This window comes from Cebidichthys violaceus, unplaced genomic scaffold (assembly GCF_023349555.1).
Source record: "Cebidichthys violaceus isolate CVI_PGR_0920_01 unplaced genomic scaffold, fCebVio1.0.p SCAF_3, whole genome shotgun sequence".
Lineage (NCBI taxonomy): Eukaryota > Metazoa > Chordata > Actinopteri > Perciformes > Stichaeidae > Cebidichthys > Cebidichthys violaceus.
Window position 1 is genome coordinate 16,203,554 of NW_027176483.1, and position 18,048 is coordinate 16,221,601.

General features: G+C 41.1%; 1 long non-coding RNA gene across 1 annotated transcript; it reads right to left on the minus strand.

The window, feature by feature from the left end:
- Positions 1 to 5,308: 5,308 nt before the first annotated feature.
- LOC137881053 (uncharacterized) lies at positions 5,309 to 14,387 on the minus strand. Its single transcript, XR_011103846.1, has 4 exons — positions 14,094 to 14,387; positions 6,787 to 11,164; positions 6,240 to 6,299; positions 5,309 to 6,150 (listed from the first exon to the last, which is right to left on the minus strand). It is a non-coding gene; the product is annotated as an uncharacterized lncRNA (long non-coding RNA).
- Between the last annotated feature and the right edge of the window lie 3,661 nt (positions 14,388 to 18,048).

The window sequence follows — 18,048 nt, forward strand, 5'->3', positions numbered from 1 at the left end:
AAGGGATATATTTGTTCTGGTCATTTTTTAGAGCTATCTCAATATCGTCAATAACTCTTTTGGAGAGAGCAGTGTAGTGCGGCTTGTCATAAGTCAGAGTGGGGATACTTCGTGGTTCATCAGCAACATTTATACACCTCAGGAGAGGCACATGGCTATGGGTGAGGGGCATAGCACATCTTGCCATATATATCGTCGGGTGATACAACAGGCTCCCCGGGATTGAAGCCCAGTATCCTGGCCAACTGTCCTTTAAATGTTAATGTTGTTCCTCTGGTGCCCGTAAGCCATATGCGCTTCTCCGTATTAGAATAATGCATAACAGGCCCCTTGCCTACTTTTTCATTAAACTCTGACACTATATTGTATATAGACTCATGATACCCCGGGTTCAGTAGGATGACTGATGTCTGTGCAGTTCTAGAGTCGTAGAGGGTCACACCGGCGTCACCTTCGGGGAAACTATGCCACATTCGCGGGTACTGTATCTCTGCGTACCTCCGGCCCAAGCACCTATTTAGGAGCACTTAAGCAGCGTGTCCCTGTGTTTTATCAGACCTCCACCATATCTTTTTCGGGGATCCAGGAGTTAAACTTCTCGGGCCACCCCAGCCACTTTACATGGACCATTTTTTTACCCTTAGCACCTTTTCTAGATAATATTTTTTCTATTTTAAACACCTTGTTTTTACCGATAATCACTTTTTGTAGCTCACTCTCATAAAATGTCCCTTTCACAGTCTCTCCCGTGCTATCTGATAATTTATAAACAGGCGGCTCTCTGGCTATGCATTTTGCTATTGTAAAATGCTCATCAGTAAATGTTTGCTTATAACCTTTCCTAAACACTCCTCTGAGTTTTGATATTCTCACTGTGTCTCCCTGGTTAAATTTAAAGAGCACAGTCTGCTGAGGTGCTGAAGTGTTTGAAGACAATATTTTCATTGTCTTTATTTACAGCCGAGGGATGCATCTTTATTGACCTGTGATATGTGTTGTTATAGGCATCAAGCAGATCCTGAACCACATCCACATATCTGAGTGAATTAACAAAAGTCAAATATCGCCACATACGCGTCTTGAATGTTCTGTTAAAGCGCTCCACCACGCTGGCCTTAGTCTCATTCGATGTTGAAAAATGCGTAATTTTATACTGGGTCAATAGATGTTGAAACTGCTTATTATAAAACTCTGTGCCGTCATCTGTTTGAAGTTTCACAGGTACGCGCCCCTCACTCAGAATGTCTTTAAAAGTCTTTGTAACCGCGGGACCTGATTTGTTGGCCAGACATCTAACCCATGCATATTTTGAAAATACATCGATGCACATTAATAAATATCGCACCTGGTCGTTTTCCGCTGCATATTCGCCCATATCAACTAGATCGATCTGAAATTGCTTGTCAATACCACTGACCAATACCCTATTCCTAGGGAAATGTACAGCCGCTCTGGCATGAAGTGTGTACACATCTTGCGCTAATAAAAATCTGTTAACTACGGCCAGTGAGGGAGTCACTCCTGTGCTTTCTCTGACGGCATTACTAAGTTTAGACACACTGCCTAGACCTCCTAGATGAGATGGAGCATAATAAATCTTTTGTAGCGTCCTCTCCATGTTAGAGACCCAATGTATGAATGACAACACCTTCTCTGTTACAACATATTTTATTCAGTAATCTTGTACAAAACACACACTGTGGCATCATTGTACAATACAAAATCACACACACACACACACACACACACACACACACACACTTCTAAAATAGTAAAAAATAAAAAAATTAAATAAAAAAATAAAGATCACAGGTTTTATTTTTATTTTACACATCACTCGCAACCCAGTATTCCCCCATCTTTAGTAGCTCTGATAATCTGTCATTATCCGCTCTCATCAGCTCATCATAGATTATTTGAGTTCAATTTGAGAACATGTTCACAGGGTTTGACTAGAGTGAAACTCTTCAGCAAATCCACTCAGCTAAAGTTATATAGTAGTTTCTGATTAATGCAGACTCTCTAAGATGTTTTGCATTATGATAAAGATCCATTGAAATGGGGTGTAAATGTCTCATTCTCTCAAAAGTCAACTCAACATATCACCTTTAGACAATCATTACCAGAAAATATCAATTCAGTGGACATATAGGGCAATGAAACGCAAATTAAATGTGTCCTAAACACTACCAAGATCACAAAAAACATACAAACGATGGTCTTCAAGAATATCTTTATATGTGCCTTCCTCAATTGCCAGGTAGGCTATGATCACTAATTGATACATGATATTGATACTTGTAATGGGAAAAAATATATTTTTAGTATCATGAAATGTTTTAAAAGATGTACAACTGAAAGGGAAGGTGAGGAACACAAACACTGACAAAACACAGCAGTTCTGCAGAAGTAGTTAATCAGTTTTATTGAACACAGTGTCTTGTTTCTCATGGCTGTTCACACACTCCCACTTCGGACAGAGGAAGTGAAGACACAGTGTCTTCTTTGTCTGTATGGCAAGTTTGAGACAGACCGTAAAACCATCACTGACATCCCAGTTAACGCACCTGGCATGTGTCTAGATAAGAACGATAGCCAGGGTACGAAAACATCTACTCCCTGTCTATGTTTATCCCAAGGCATGAACTCATGTGTGCATAAAATGGTTTGGTATCTTGTACGATGTTGAACTTTTCACCACAGACACTGACTGAAGTGGCTGTGGTGCATCTTTCACTTGCAAGTGAAATAAATAGAACAAGACAACTTTAAATCATTTGAAGACTTTATTATTTTCTTTTAATTTGAGAACAAAACTCTTCTCCCGATTCATCACTAGACATTTTTCCAAAACATACTGCTATAAGCAACTGCCGATATTAACAATCAGGCCTAAGAGAGGATTATAATTAATGAATGTCTATGCAACAGATTTTATCTGGCAATTACTGAAATAATAAACTTAGAAATCAAATTTATGAAATTAAATTCTATTTTACCAGTTGCTGAGGGAATAAGATCACTTAAGCTGCTTTATCAAGCTTCACGTTAAAGACGTCATAAAGAGTTGTGTCGGGGGAGTTATAATAAGTTATACCCCAATTTTGACTTTAGGCATCTGATAATTAAGTGCTTCTTGACCTTGCATGTAGGTACCTATCCCTGGGGTGATATGCTACTGTTGTTCAGTGGTAGGTACCTATCCCTGGAGTGGTATGCTACTGTTGTTCAGTGGTAGGTACCTATCCCTGGAGTGGTATGCTACTGTTGTTCAGTGGTAGGTACCTATCCCTGGAGTGGTATGCCACTTGTGTTCAGTGGTAGGTACCTATCCCTGGAGTGGTATGCTACTGTTGTTCAGTGGTAGGTACCTATCCCTGGAGTGGTATGCCACTTGTGTTCAGTGGTAGGTACCTATCCCTGGAGTGGTATGCCACTTGTGTTCAGTGGTAGGTACCTATCCCTGGGGTGGTATGCTACTGTTGTTCAGCAGTAGGTGCCTATCCCTGGGGTGGTATGCTACTGTTGTTCAGCGGTATGTACCTATCCCTAGAGTGGTATTCTACTGTTCAGCAGTATGTACCTATCCCTAGAGTGGTATTCTACTATTGTTCAGCAGTATGTACCTATCCATAGAGTGGTATGCCAGTACTTAGGTAACGACACACCGTTTCCTGAAGGCAGGTGCCGCTTGAAAGTTCATATTAGTGGTGTATGCTGTTGAATCAGAGTGGTATGCCATGCATATCAGTCAAAAGACATCAAAAGAGGAACTGTAAGAATGTGTGTTGCTTAAACGCATGAAACATCAAAAGAGGAACTGCAAATATGTGCGTTGCTTAAACGCATGAAACATCAAAAGAGGAACTGTATGTCACAGATAATTTATGGTTAATCGTTCTGGGGCGCCCCAATTGTGACTCCAGGCATCTGATAATTTAGTGCTTCTTAACCTCCCATGGAGCACAGAGTAAAAGGAGGACACAACTCCCTTCTGTGTGTTCACTGACTCGCTGAGGCTGTGGATTGAGAGTAAAGCCTTGTCTCCCTTCTTGTGTTTCTGCATCAAGGGCACAGTGCATGAGAACAAGAGCTCAGCATCTCAATCATAACATACACACGTATTCCCAAGATAGCTGAATTCACAACATCCACTCGGTAGATGGAGTTGAGCTGAGGATCCCAGACATGTGCTGAAAACAGTTTTTACTTTAGAGAATAGTTCTTATCCTTATGTGTCCCTTTTTCATAGTTGGATCATTGTATTTTTTTTGTATCACAGTTCAGTAACATTAACATTACTAAATCAAACAAGAGCTTAAGATACTTTCCCACAAGGAAATACATTAATTTCCACCACAAAAACTCTCAAATGTCTTTCAGTATTCATTGAACAGACACTTAGAATAATTCAGCTAAATGGATAAAACTCTTTCCCCACGGATGGTTCGGAGGTCTAACCACGAGAAAGGAGTCCTCCTTCTCCGTCCGCCGATGCATCCACCAAGGCCAAGGTCCCAGCCTCGGTATGTGCTGCTGTCTCCATGGAAGAGGGCTATGTGGTGAGATCAGGATGACACTACAACAAGCCAGACATGAAAATACCTTCGATAACATTTATTATTTCAGTTTGGTGAGTTCGGATGGCGCCGTCTGCATATGTTCAGGGTTAAGCGATACAAGTTATATCTAAAGAACAACATGATAAATTGCCACAACAGTTTTCAGTATGCAGATGCCACATGTGAGTGTGGAAGGAAAATGTATGCGTCTTAAAATGTATCAACCTATAGTCATATCCATAATCTGATATAGGTGTTTACAGTTGTCATGTTATTCAAATCACCAAGGCAAAATATATGTGCGCTTTTGGTAGCCTTGACTGTGTTACCTTTAAAAGCACAGGTAAAGAAAAGTTTACCTTTTGTAGAGACCACATCTCTATTGTGTGCATGGTGCAACAGGATGCCGAGTCAGGCGAGGAGCAGATGTGTGTGGGAGTAGGATTTCTAATGGGTGGGAAACTTGAGCAGGTCACGATGACCTCAGATGAACTCAGAAGATGGTTAGGGAAGTAGACTGGTGATTAATCAAACCCCCGGTGGTTAAACATTTTGATGTAATTAAACATTTCGATATAATCAATAGCCCTAGTCTATTATGATTTTTTTTGTTTTTAAATAATTCAACATTACTCAAACTTTTCCTCACCCTGGGCCAGAGGGTTACATTCTGTACCACACTGCTTTGTAGACTTTAATAAAACAAGTTAGACATCAGAAACAAAGAGACAAGAGAGACTTCAGAATTTGATGTGAATAGATTTACTGCAGATACTACTGAGTTGGTCTTGAGAGCAACTGACCAGCCTCAGTCATACATCCTTTAATCCTTGTTCATGCTCCCCCTTCTGTGGGCCTTATTACAAGTGCCCTCCTTTGAATACAGTCTCTGAAGTTGGTGAAATAACTAGACACCAAAATGTCCACCTTTCTGGGTACTTGCTGCTGAATTCACTTACTTTCCTTAAACTAATGGTGTCAGCACTCTTAACATAACCATTACCTCATGCATGAACAGACATACAACCTGCAATTCTAGACACCTTTTCTTATAAAAAAAATATATGCATAAGATGAAAATATTGTAGAAAAATATTATTAATGTAGAAAAATATTATTTAAAAAAAATAAAATATATATATAGCTAAAATAATTTCAAAAAGTTAAATTTTCAGGTAAAATATTGTGAGACATTAGGAATTGTATCCGAAGTGGAAGACTTTCCACAGTCATGTAAACAAATGACAATTTTACGTACAAACCGATGAGAACACGTGACCCTTATGCATATAACTGTTGGCAAAACTGGAAACTTCCAATGGCTCCTTGAATGTACAGTACAAAAACACAGACATTTCTGTAACAGTCTTGGAGGCAAATTTATCAAATGAAGAATTTCCATCACAGAAGACAATATTTTACTTAAAAAACGGTCTGTTGCCAACTAACTTCCATCTGTCATGTTATTTATCCACATTTGGCTGAATCTTCTTCATGTATTTCTCCTGAAACGTATGGAAGAGGCTGTAGGTCTTGGGGGTGGATGGGGAAAATGAATGCTCGTTCTCAGCAATTGGATACCATGAACCTACGGAGCAGTACATTTATATAATTATAAAAACCTGTAATCACTGTCTAAATAATAATAAAGAAATACAAAATAGTTCTATTCATTACCTCTTTCCATGACAGTTTTGTTGTGGCTGTTGTCCTTTCCTTCAACAAGATCAGGCTTTCCTTAAAAATAAATACATATGTCTTTAAAACAAAGCATTAAAGCATTACAGAATACATAATCACTTGAATTATGGACAGGAATCCCCTTTTACATGTTAAAACTTCAAGATTTCTGGGCTCACTTATCTGGACAAAGCAGTAGAATTTGTCAATCTAACATATTGCCTTTTGCCGACATAAAAAAAAAACTATTTTTCTGCTCACCACTGTGGCTTTACATTGAGGAGGAAAATGTACTATCAAATATTTTTAGATTTATGTTAATGATGTAATCTAGCCGCTCCCCTTTTGGTCTTTACTAGCGGGGGCTAGCAAAAGACGCTATCGAGATGCATTGTGTGAAGTGTAGACTGAAGTGTAAGCTAATTAACATCTAAATCTCGGCCTCTGCTGCATTCAATTTTGACCACACAAGTCCCCCAATTTTCTGAAAGGTGGAATACTGAAATTGCTGTAGCATCACTTTAATCTCAATATTAGTTTTTACCTGGAACAGGATCCTTGGTTTCCTTTATCCCATTGGATCCGAAGTTAAAGGAAACGGGTAAGACAGTGAACTTCAGGGCATCGTTGTTCTGGAGAGGCATGACAGCATTGCTTCCATTGTCATCGTTATTTCTCTCCTGATCAGCAGGCTGGTTGAGCATGACAGTGCGTTTCTCCTCTTCACGTTTGAGTTCTTCAGTGAGTGACCTCCAACTAAGACTCAGGCAGGGCTTAGTTTTTCCACTTAAGATCCTAATTTCAGAGGAAACTGGCAGCTCTTCAGTGGAGGCAGGGCCAATCGAATCACCTTTCTTGAGACTCCACTTAGATGAAGAGGCAAACGTACACTTCTGTGCTTTTAGTTTGCTTCCGGGCCTGATTTTAGCTGGTGGTAAACAAATCTTCCATTTTTTGCAAAGCCGTTTGACTGAATATTTCCATGTTCGCACAGTTTTAATGGTCTTTCTCTTCAAGGGACTGAGAGTCACAGTGAGAACTTTTGGAGGCCTTAGTACTGCATCAGACGCAGCCTCTGGAGATGAGATATCGTTCTTTCTACTGCCAAGTAAAACACACTTGTCTTGTGGTGTTGAGCCAAACAGAACCAGTTCTACAGTTTGAACGTTTGAGGCTGAAGGTTCGCCATCAGTTGCATGAACAAAAACCTTCCCACATTTTGAAGCACTCTCAAGGATAGGCTTTGAGTTCACATCAACAAGGGATTTGCATTTCTTTGATTTCTTCAAGACTGGTAAAACTCTATCAGGACAACTTGATCTCTTTCGTTTACCACTCCAAGTTTTCTGTCCGACACTCGTCTCACTAATTTGAGTTTGTTCTTCTTCAGTTTCCAATGCTGACTCAGCCACAATTGTAGACGTCAATTGAACTTGTCCCAAATTGTCAAGGTCTGTCATCTGGCTGGCCACTTCACTTTCACTACTGGAGAGATTTTCAGTTTTTTTGTCACTTCCGACCGAAGTACATGGCTGCATATTTCCTGTAGATTTCAACTGATCTGCTACACATTCCACTTCAGGGTCTGACTGAATTTCAGTGTAATTTCTGGAGATTGTATTGGTCTCTTTCTCGTCTGAACTGCCTGACTGGCCACTTTCTGTCAATTTCACCTGAGCTTGTTCAGAATCATCTTCAAAGTCTGGCATTTGGTTGGGAATTTCACTTTCACTGCTGGGCAGATGTTCTTCGTCATCACTTATGAATATGATGCTTGACTGGCTACTATTTATGCTTATGTGGTCAGTGTTCTTTGGGTCTTTGTCGGAATGTGGGTCATCATCTTGAGGAAAGTCAAAGTTGTAACTGAATACATTGAATATCTCAGGCCAATGAAATGTCATAACCTGATTGTTGACGCTCTCCCCACCCTTCGCTTGATTCTCTCCTTCTGTAGCAGAGTGGAATTTACTGTCAGACCTGAACGCATCTTCCTCCTGTATTGCCATCACTTCCTTGTCAAGGGTCTTTGCAGTGATATCTTTATGACTTTGCTTGATATTGCACTGGCATTTACTCAAAGATGAGGTGTTTGACCCCAAAATTGTTTCCTTCCACATTTCAATGCAGCAAACCTCTTCTATTGGACAGAATGTCTTGTTCTCCAGTTTTGAGTTACTCAATGTGTCATCGATAACCTTAGGTAGCTCTCCCTCCACAGAGCTATTCAAGGCTCTTTCTGGCTGATAGTCCATGTCCATACTTGGCAGATTGCGTTGTGCTTTCTCAAAGATAACTTTGGCATCTTCTGAAGGAAAAACTTGGATTTTAAATGAGTATGGGTCACTGGAATCAGCACTCTCCGTTTTATTAGGAGAGGCAGTTTCTGTTGAAGTTGCTTCAACAGAGGAGTCAAGTTTTTCTTCAATTTGGTCAACTTGTTCAAGCTCCGTTGATGACAACATCTTGTTTGACACCTCATTTACAGTTTGTGCAGAAATGCTGTCGTCTGTCTCGACCTGATCTGGCTGACTGTTGCTCTTGAGCCTAAGAAGATGATGCTGCTTCAGAGATTGCGGGAAGTCAAACTCTTTGTCGATGTCATCAAGCTGCTCGTTGACATTCAACCATGATGACTTGTAGGGCAGTTCTGAATAAACTTCCTTATCTTTGAGGACATGGTAGCTTTTGAGATGCTTCCCAAAGCAGCTCTTAACTTGTGACAAAATTTCAGACTCTAGTGTTACATGTTTATTGCAGAATGTTTTTACATCATGCATTATAGTATTGTACATGCCTGTCTTGATCGCAGATTTCAAGTTTTCAGTGTCGCCATCCCAAAACATGCTCAATAATTTCTGCATAGTACCACACATTGTGAAATCCTTTAACTTCATGTGAGCTTTTTCAGAATCATGTATGTACTTCGCTAATGTGACTGGTGTCCATGGTGGTGTTGTTGGGACTGAGGTAAGCTCTAAAACCCCCTTTGTATCTATTGGCATCTCACTTTTGTCCTTATCACCATTTTGGCTCACTGGCGCTTTGAAGGCTACTGATTGTTGAGCAGTTAGTGCAACACGCTGGTGTACTTGCGTGTCAATATCCACTTTAGAGCTTGCGTCAGCTGTAGATAACTGTTTTTGCAGCAAGTCTTGAGGCCCAGCGGAAGAGGACGATGACATAAAGGTTCCATCATTGGATGCTGCTACATGCCCAATTGCATACTTGTTGGACCTCATTTGGTTTGGGTTTTCTGGGTGAAGATAAGGTCCCACTTTCTGATACGCAATCTGCTTGTTTTTTGATGACATAAATAATTTCTCTGGGTTACTCAAATATTCATTTGTTGCGTTGCCCTCGGCCAACTGACTGATGGGGTTAGAACTGGTCTGTTTGCTGGCGACCTGGTAGCTTTTCTGTGACAGTGGTTGCACAACAGCAACAGCTCTGCTGTGAATGGAGCTGTCGTTTGCCTTGACTGAGAGAATTTCAAGCCTTTCACAATTGTTTGCTACAGACGATTGGTTCTCATTTCTCTTCATCAGTTGAGATGCATCACTTAAAGATCCAATGTTTGGAGGAAAAAATGCCGCCTGACTTACAATTCCAATTCTATCTCGTGTTGCGAAGACATTTGGTACAGAGCTTTGCTGAGGTGGCACATTTACAGTGTGAGCTGTTTTATGCAAAGAATGTCTAGAATTTTGTGGTATGGACTCGGCGGCATTTACTTTACATATTTCAGTGACAGTTGATGTCACAGTTTGCATATTTTGCTTTTGTCTGGAAGGTGAACCAGTATACACTTGAGGTCGACCATCTGAGCCAGCAGTGAACGGCTTACGTAGATAGTCCTCAATTCTTGCGATATTTTGGCATCTGAACATTTCTTGTTGTGCACCAACAGCAGGATTTAAGGGAGAATCATTTGGTTTTGACAAGGAAAGGTTGGTTTCATACTGCCTGTTATATGAATTTGAGTTAATGGAGGAGGTGGCCTCTCCCCCATTGTTATGTGTTGAGTACTGTTGAGAAATCGGACTCGTGCTGGAAACGCAAAAATTGTGTCCACTTGATGATGAGTTTGTTGTTTTGCTGTCGTTTCGGAAAGACTGAGCGATAGCCTCATTATAACTTGGTGAGGTGAAGCCATGCTGAGTACCGTTTTGTCTGTGATTGTTGTTATGAACAGTCGGTCTCTGGTGTGCAGCAGCAGGCCACAATGTGCCAATGTAAGCCATCTCTCCATGTTGAGGCGAGGTAGCCGTTGAAGGAACAGGTTTAATCGACTCTCCATTTAAGTTGTAAAAAAAACTATTCTGATCCCTACAATGATAGCGATCAGACACAATATTAGCATTCTGTGTCCTTACTAGTTGTTTTCCATGAACTCCAACTGATTGGTTCCAATTTGCCGAGATGTCTTGCTCAGAGTATACAACGTTTGCCAGCGTCACGTTGGGTGGACCCTGGGTCGATGAGTTCTGCGCAGAGTTCTGATGAAAATGTAGCTGAAGTCCATAAGTGGCCTGCAAACTAGGGTTTCCACTTTGCAAATTAGTAGGCGAGTGTTGCAGATAATTGTTCCCTCCAGCTGCCTGCTGAAAAGAAGCTACCTGATGCGGAACTGCTGAGGTCTGCCAATTTGATGGCTGTATTTTAGAGTGTGCTCCATAGTGGTGGGTGAATTTAGCAATTTGTGGGGGTCGGACTCCTGTTTTTTTTGCTGTCATTGCTGTCATATACTGGCTCAACGTAGTTGCAGTAGTTTGCTGATTCCTCATTGTGTCGTGGCTAAACTGAGAAGCAGCCTGTGTAGATTGTGAATGTGGCCCAACCTGCCGGTACTGTCCATTGATCCATGCAAAAGACATAATTTTTGTCCTCCGTTGATGTGAAAGGTTGAGGAGGTAACGTTCCTGAAAGAGAAAAATATGAAACAGTTGTCAAAACAGCTGTGGCAAAATGTTTAGTACACAATCTTACATCTAAAGAAAAAAAAAATCAATCAGGTGGTTCCACAGTCCTGTTTTTTCTGCCCTTGTCTCTTGTTTTTAAGCTGGTCATGACTCGTGTTTGTAAAGATATCATGTTAGCGGGCTCCTGCTACCACCTGGCCAAGCAATGCAATAATGTAATGCTATTCCCATCAAAAACCACTGAGGCTTCAACACTTTCCTCACAGAATGTCATGTAGCAACTCTGACATCTAACAATAGGAGTCTTCTCGGGAAAATGATGACTCACAATGCATAAATAAAAATAATGATAAATATATTTAAAATATGTCTCCATTATTTTCAGTACTACCCTCCCCCCTCGGTGCCGCACTCCACAGATGGTACATTTGTCAGCCCAAATTTATCCCAAGAGAGGAAAAAGTGTAATGATTCATAGCAGTCAAATGTATATTAGCTCTGAATGAGTACTATTGTGTTTATTGTTATGCGTGTATGGTTTGTCTCTTGGAGAACCAAACCTAGAGGAGTTGTAAATTGATAAAGCGCGTTCTAGTCTTAGTGACCGCTCAAAGTGCTTTTCAACAAAAAGTTAGCATTCAACTATTCACACACAAACTGGTGGCAGAAGCTGTCATACATGGTGACAGTTGTTCCTCAGGAGCAATACACATTCACACTCACAGCAATTTGCACAATGCTCTAATGTGATGCACATATGAGCAACGATAACCTCAGAAAACAAAAGGATTTCAAAATCTGGTTAAAGTTTTTGAGCCACGCTACGAAATTCCCTCATGCACCCACTTCAGTATGAAGATCATTCCAGGCCTCGATGAAAAGGAAAAGACTGACAGCTCATCACGGAGGAGTGGAGATTTAAAGTCCGGTGCTGCAGCAGATACGCCCCCCTCTGTGAGAGTCCCACAGACACAAATATGGCGCTACCCTTTCCCCACACAATATAGATATTCTCATCTTTATGAAAATAAATATCTTACAGACTACAGCCCAAAGTTCTGTGCTTTAAGTGTTCTTGAAGTTCTTTAATTAATAAATGGAAAGCAAAGTTATATTTGTCTCCTCCCCTTTTCTTTGCTGATCCAAAAAATGATCTGAACCGTGACCCAAAACCGTGATCCGAACCAAACCATGAGTTTTGTGACCGTTGCACCCCTAACTACACACACACACACACACACACACACACACACACACACACACACACACACACACACACAATCAAACTTGTGTACATGCGCAACAGGTAGCCTACAGATTGGATCTAGCAGGATGTAACTATTTCTGTGACTTCCTGTTATGTCCCTTGAAGGCTGCTGAAAAACATTAGACTTGATCGCAGTTTTTTCTCATGATCTTGTCTACTTTCCAGGCGATCATGCAAAGAAGCCTCAGTAGGAGAGGATGAAAGCTATACAGTTGCCCCCCCCCATGCGTTTTTAGACATGTGAACGGCCCCCAACATTAACACTTTCACTTTCGAATACTGCAATAGCTGTAAACGAACAACAGGATGTGCAGCGGGCTGCAGTAGTGCAGAAGTGAAAAGTGGTCTTAAATCCATACATCCCAGAACCGTGCTGAGAGCGAGTGTGTCTGTTGTGTCAATGCTAATACCTTTAATACCCTACGCACACAGTGTGTCATGCTTCAAAACTAGGCAACTGCTATTCCTGCTTTCTGTCATAATGTAAATATTAAAGTGAACGGTGAGAATTCAGAGAGACAAACGTAAAGAAAAAGACAAACTGCTTTTATTTCATGTGGACATGAGTGATAAAAACGTTTGAACTCAGATAGATAAGAGACTGCTTTGGCCACTTCTCTAATCTTATCGTCTTCATGTGATGAATGATAGAAGCTTTAAAAGGACACTTATCTACATGTTGACACTCTTTACATTTACTTTTTAACATAACAGACACCTTCTATGCAAATACACATGACTTGCTGAGACCACAAGATGATTTGATTGATTTACTCATCGGTGTACTTGTATAACACCAATGTAATTTGTGATGTAATGGAAATCTTATATTCTTATAAGTAAACTGTTTCATAACTTGTTATTGTGCAAACTATCACAAGCTTGCATTAAATAACTTGTGATCCATGCAGCAGTTGACATGCCTGCAGACACATCCTCTTCTTCTTGCTCTTGAATAACAAACAATGGCATGCAAGTGTCCTATGCCTTAAGGATAAAACGGACATCTGTGTGTCTGTGGCTACGCGGATAAAGCACTTCTTTTACTGCCACGGCCTGGAGGAGGACCTCCCGGTGTACTGCCCCCCAACTCTGTGACTCAACACACTATACGTGGACTCTGCAGAACTGTGCCTCTTCTTACAGTGGGAATTTAGTTATTTTGATGACTACTTCTACTACTTCAGCAGAGTACACACATGCAAACGTTACTCTACGTGAGCGACCCTTCGGTTACACTCAGCAAGCTGCTCATCCTTTTGAGCCACAGATCTGAAACTCGTAATGTTGGTCATTCTAGAAGTCGTGAAATTGTGGAGTCACTGACAAGCATGCGAGTCATTTATTTAATGATAAATAATCAGTGAAACTGCGTCGGTTGCTAATGTGGAACGCGCAACACGAGTCTGTTAAGCTAACGGTGCAGCAACAACTGACTGGTTTTAACGTAATATAATATTTATGGGTCACTGCAATGCATCAATATCCTCTCCTCTCTCACGCACACACGTTGATATATATATATATATATATATATATATATATATATATATATATATATATATATATACATATGTGTGTATGTATCGGCCTGGTGTGGCTCTCTAAACCGCCCTAAAACAATGTCACCATGTCGTACAGTTGAGCTGCTGGCTAACTTACTTTTAGGGTCCGGCTTCAACGTGGAAGTTCGTAACATCCGGAGATCCGTGCAGTGACGCTCCTCTCTCTTTTCTGTCTTTCATTACTTTCAAAAATCAACGAGCCAAGCGGTGGAAAAAGAAATCCTCCCTGTGGCTTTCGACGAACGTTACTACATACATCCAGCCTGGAGAGACTCACCTCCTTCAACGCTGATGTGTGACGTAACCTGCGAGAGGAGGACCCCGTTCTCTTCCATCCACCAGAGCTGCACACTGATGGAAGCCTGTGTGCAGAGGCGGGTCAAAATGGGGGCAGGGCCAGTGGATTTTGGTCTGGAAGGCCTCCAGCAGGAATTCCTGAAGAGTGAAAGGTTTGACTTCAACTCCAAGGAATTGTATTTTCTTGCCAGAAGTCATTATAATTATTATTCAACCTTTTTCTGGGAAATGTTTTAGCCCCAATTTTCCTGGAATGATTTTATAACCAATGTTTCTCAGAGATTCTTTATCAGAATGTTTATCTTTTCACATTCAGGCACGGACAAGATATGAGGATTGGGAAACAGGTACGGTCGTCCAATCGCCATTTGAACGAACTGGGTCTTTGTCCCTCGCTCAATCGTGATCATGTTCATCATCTGAGCCAGTTGGAGACTTCCCATCATCATGCCATGACCTGTCTGTCCATACTCCTCTAGCACTGCCTCCTCAGAATGGGTACAATGCAACATGCCAATAGAAAAGCTACAATTACGCCTCGCGACCCTGGACTTGTATGAGCGCGTGCATCATAGCTCGAGAAGACGTTAAATGAGAGAAGCCACACGTTCATTTTTCCAGTTTTTCCCAGGCACACATCTGTTATCAGGCTCTTTCAAACTGAGACCTGTAACACCAGCATTCTCCTTAAGCTCTTGCCTCAAACCCCAAATTTTCTCCATTGCAACGGAAAATGTCACATCAGGTGCGGTGTTATTGGGGATGTCGTAGTTGATTTTCTTTGAAAAGACTGGTCACAGATGAGGTTGGAGTCGAAGATCAACTTTTCAGAATTATTTATTGGACATGAATCATGGGAGGAAAAACACAGCTTACTAGACTGTAGGATCTCTTCAACTTCACTAAATGTCACACAGTTCTTATACTCCTCCGTCCACACAAAGGTGAGGGTGAGACACATTAGTCTCACCCCCAAAGACCAAAAGCTCTCAAAAGACCTGAAAAAAGATCTTGATCCTTTGTTGTCTCCTCCTATTTGTACCCCTCTTCTTCGCGCTTTCTGCAACCGCTAGGTCCATATAAGGTAGACAGATCATTCTTAGGCTACATCCATACTACTCCGTACGAAAACGATCTCTGTCCACACGGCGTTTCAGCCATCGTTTCCGAAATGATCTCCGTCCACACCACACGCCTGGAAACAAATATCACGTGACTCTTCACGTATACTGGACATGCGCCGATGTAAACAGGAAGTATATTGTCGTATTTTGTAACTAAGCAACCAGAGTAATAAAGTAGTCTTTAATGATCGTAAGTACGTGTTTGATACTTAAGATCTTCTCTAAAATCTTCCTCTATAAACTCAAACAGATACAGTTCGTGGAAAGTTGTATAAGTTGTATTTTTCAGACTTAACGTTAGTTACAGCGTTGTGGGTCTCTCTCTCCCTTTCTCCGCTCACTGATCTCTCTCTCTCTCTCTCTCTCTCTCTCTCTCTCTCTCTCTCTCTCTCTCTCTCTCTCTCTCTCTCTCTCTCTCACACACACCGCTCACTGATCGCTACAATAACAGCTGTTTCCTCCACAGACATGCAGACTTTAACTGGACAACAGCTGCTAATAAAGACAACAAGGTCAACAATGCCTGTAATCAGTTGTCCACGTTAAATTAACCTGGTAGTCGATCGCGGGTGTCTACGTCATCGTTTCCAAACTTATGCGTTTCCGTCCGTCCACACAAATACGCTACCCGGAGTTTTCAAAGTTATCCGGCTTCGGGATCGTTTCTAAACTCCTCCGTTTACGGAGCTCGAAAACGCCGGCGTAGTGTGGACGCTCAGTGTAAACATAGCAAAACATATGCGTTTCCAAACGAAAACGGAGTAGTGTGGATGTAGCCTATATATCAGAATCAGAACTGTTGATTTTGCCAGAGTATGTTGCACATACAAGGATTTATAGATGGTGGATTGTGCATAACATTAAACAACACAGTGCAAAAAATAGAAACATATTCAAATTTACAATAAAATATCAAATATAGTGCACAGACAAACAGATAACAGTACTTTAAACAAGTGTAGTGTAAGTGTAATGTAAAAGTGTCAAGTGTATTTAAATATAGAAATATAGAAGTGATGTGCTGGGGAGTGTATCGGTAGGAAATTGTCCTGGGGATGACAGAATCAGTGGGGGTCCCGAGCTTTGTTCATGAACCCAACTGCAGATGGGAAAAAAGTGTTCATGTGGCATGAGGTCTTGGTCCTGATGGACCGCAGCCTCCTGCCAGATGGAAGGGGCTCGAACAGTTTGTGTCCAGGGTGAGAGGAGTCGGTTACAACCGTTCTCGCTCGCTTCAGGGTCCTTGAAGCGAACAACTCACGGAGGGACGGCAGATTGCAGCCAATCACCCTCTCATCAGAGCTGAGCTAAATAGAGCAGAGCGTTTTAGAGTCGAAGATGATCAGAGTAACATTAGTAATTGTCTGTACAAAACACACCCACGCTAAATAAAAAGGAGATCAAGTTTATTATCAACAGTAACGTTTTTCTTTTTACTCTGAAAAATCTGTATGGTGGGTATGAAACGCCCGGTCTAGAGTCATTTCAACAGCTGGTCAAAGTTTGTCCATAGAACCACTCCGGGATGGCCCACAAACACTTGTGGTGTTTCTGACTGAGATGATAGGTCTGGCACCCATAGCACTTTGTTCAACGGTGTGTACAACTTATAAAGGAGCAGTGCACAAGGGTGGGGGGTAGGATGAGTCCTCACTAGGACATCTGGAAAACAGTTTCTAACTGACCACTCGGTGGTTAACCATTGAATGGTTATTGAATGGTCAACTATCTGCATCCCCATTTAGCCCCTTCTTCTTCGCCCCTCTGAGCAGAAATATCATATATGGTCATGTCCTTGAGTAAGGCACACACACACAGATGTATTACTCTACTTGAGAGGATCCTCACTGACCACGCTTGACATTCATTAACTTTGTTTATAACTGGGAGTCCTAAAACCTTGAAATTTGATCTCACTTTTCCTGTCATGTGGGTGTGAGTGATGTTCGTATGGTTTCTAATGTGTGTATTGCATGTACCAGTTTTATATTAGTCTGCACCTTCCCCTGAATAACATCTTTCTCCTAGATAACATGTTTCTAGTGGGAGTTGAAAGACTTCAGCTTTTCACACACCTGCTATGACTCTTGGTAGTTTTTTTTTTTTGTTTTTTTTACAAGAGACTTCAATCCTTACTAAATCAAACAGACTAACCATGTAAACAGTTAAACCATTCAGACCACACCATATTCACACTAGGGCTCAGTATGCCATATATGTGAGTTTTAAACATTTAGATATAATTATAATCAGTGGTGCTATTATGAACTCCAACACTCTCACCTTGATTGGCCAAATTGCGCCTGTGTCCTAGTGTCCCACTATTTGTATTCATTGTAATATGTCAAAGGGATTCTCTCCTCAGTAAAATTTCTCTTGCAGCAAAAGAATACTTGCAGTTTATATAATTCCCAGTAACCCCAACAACTGTTATTAATTAACTCAAGTGTTTTCACATAGTATCTTAACATCAGATCACTAAAGGTGCTAGTGAAAAGGCAGGGTGGAACACTCATATGTGCTGTGATCTAATGTTTTAGGTAAGTGTCATGTCATCCTGTTGATCATTTATTTAACTCTTGGAGGTTACTCCATTTTATGTACTTTCTTAACACAGGGATTAAAGCGGAC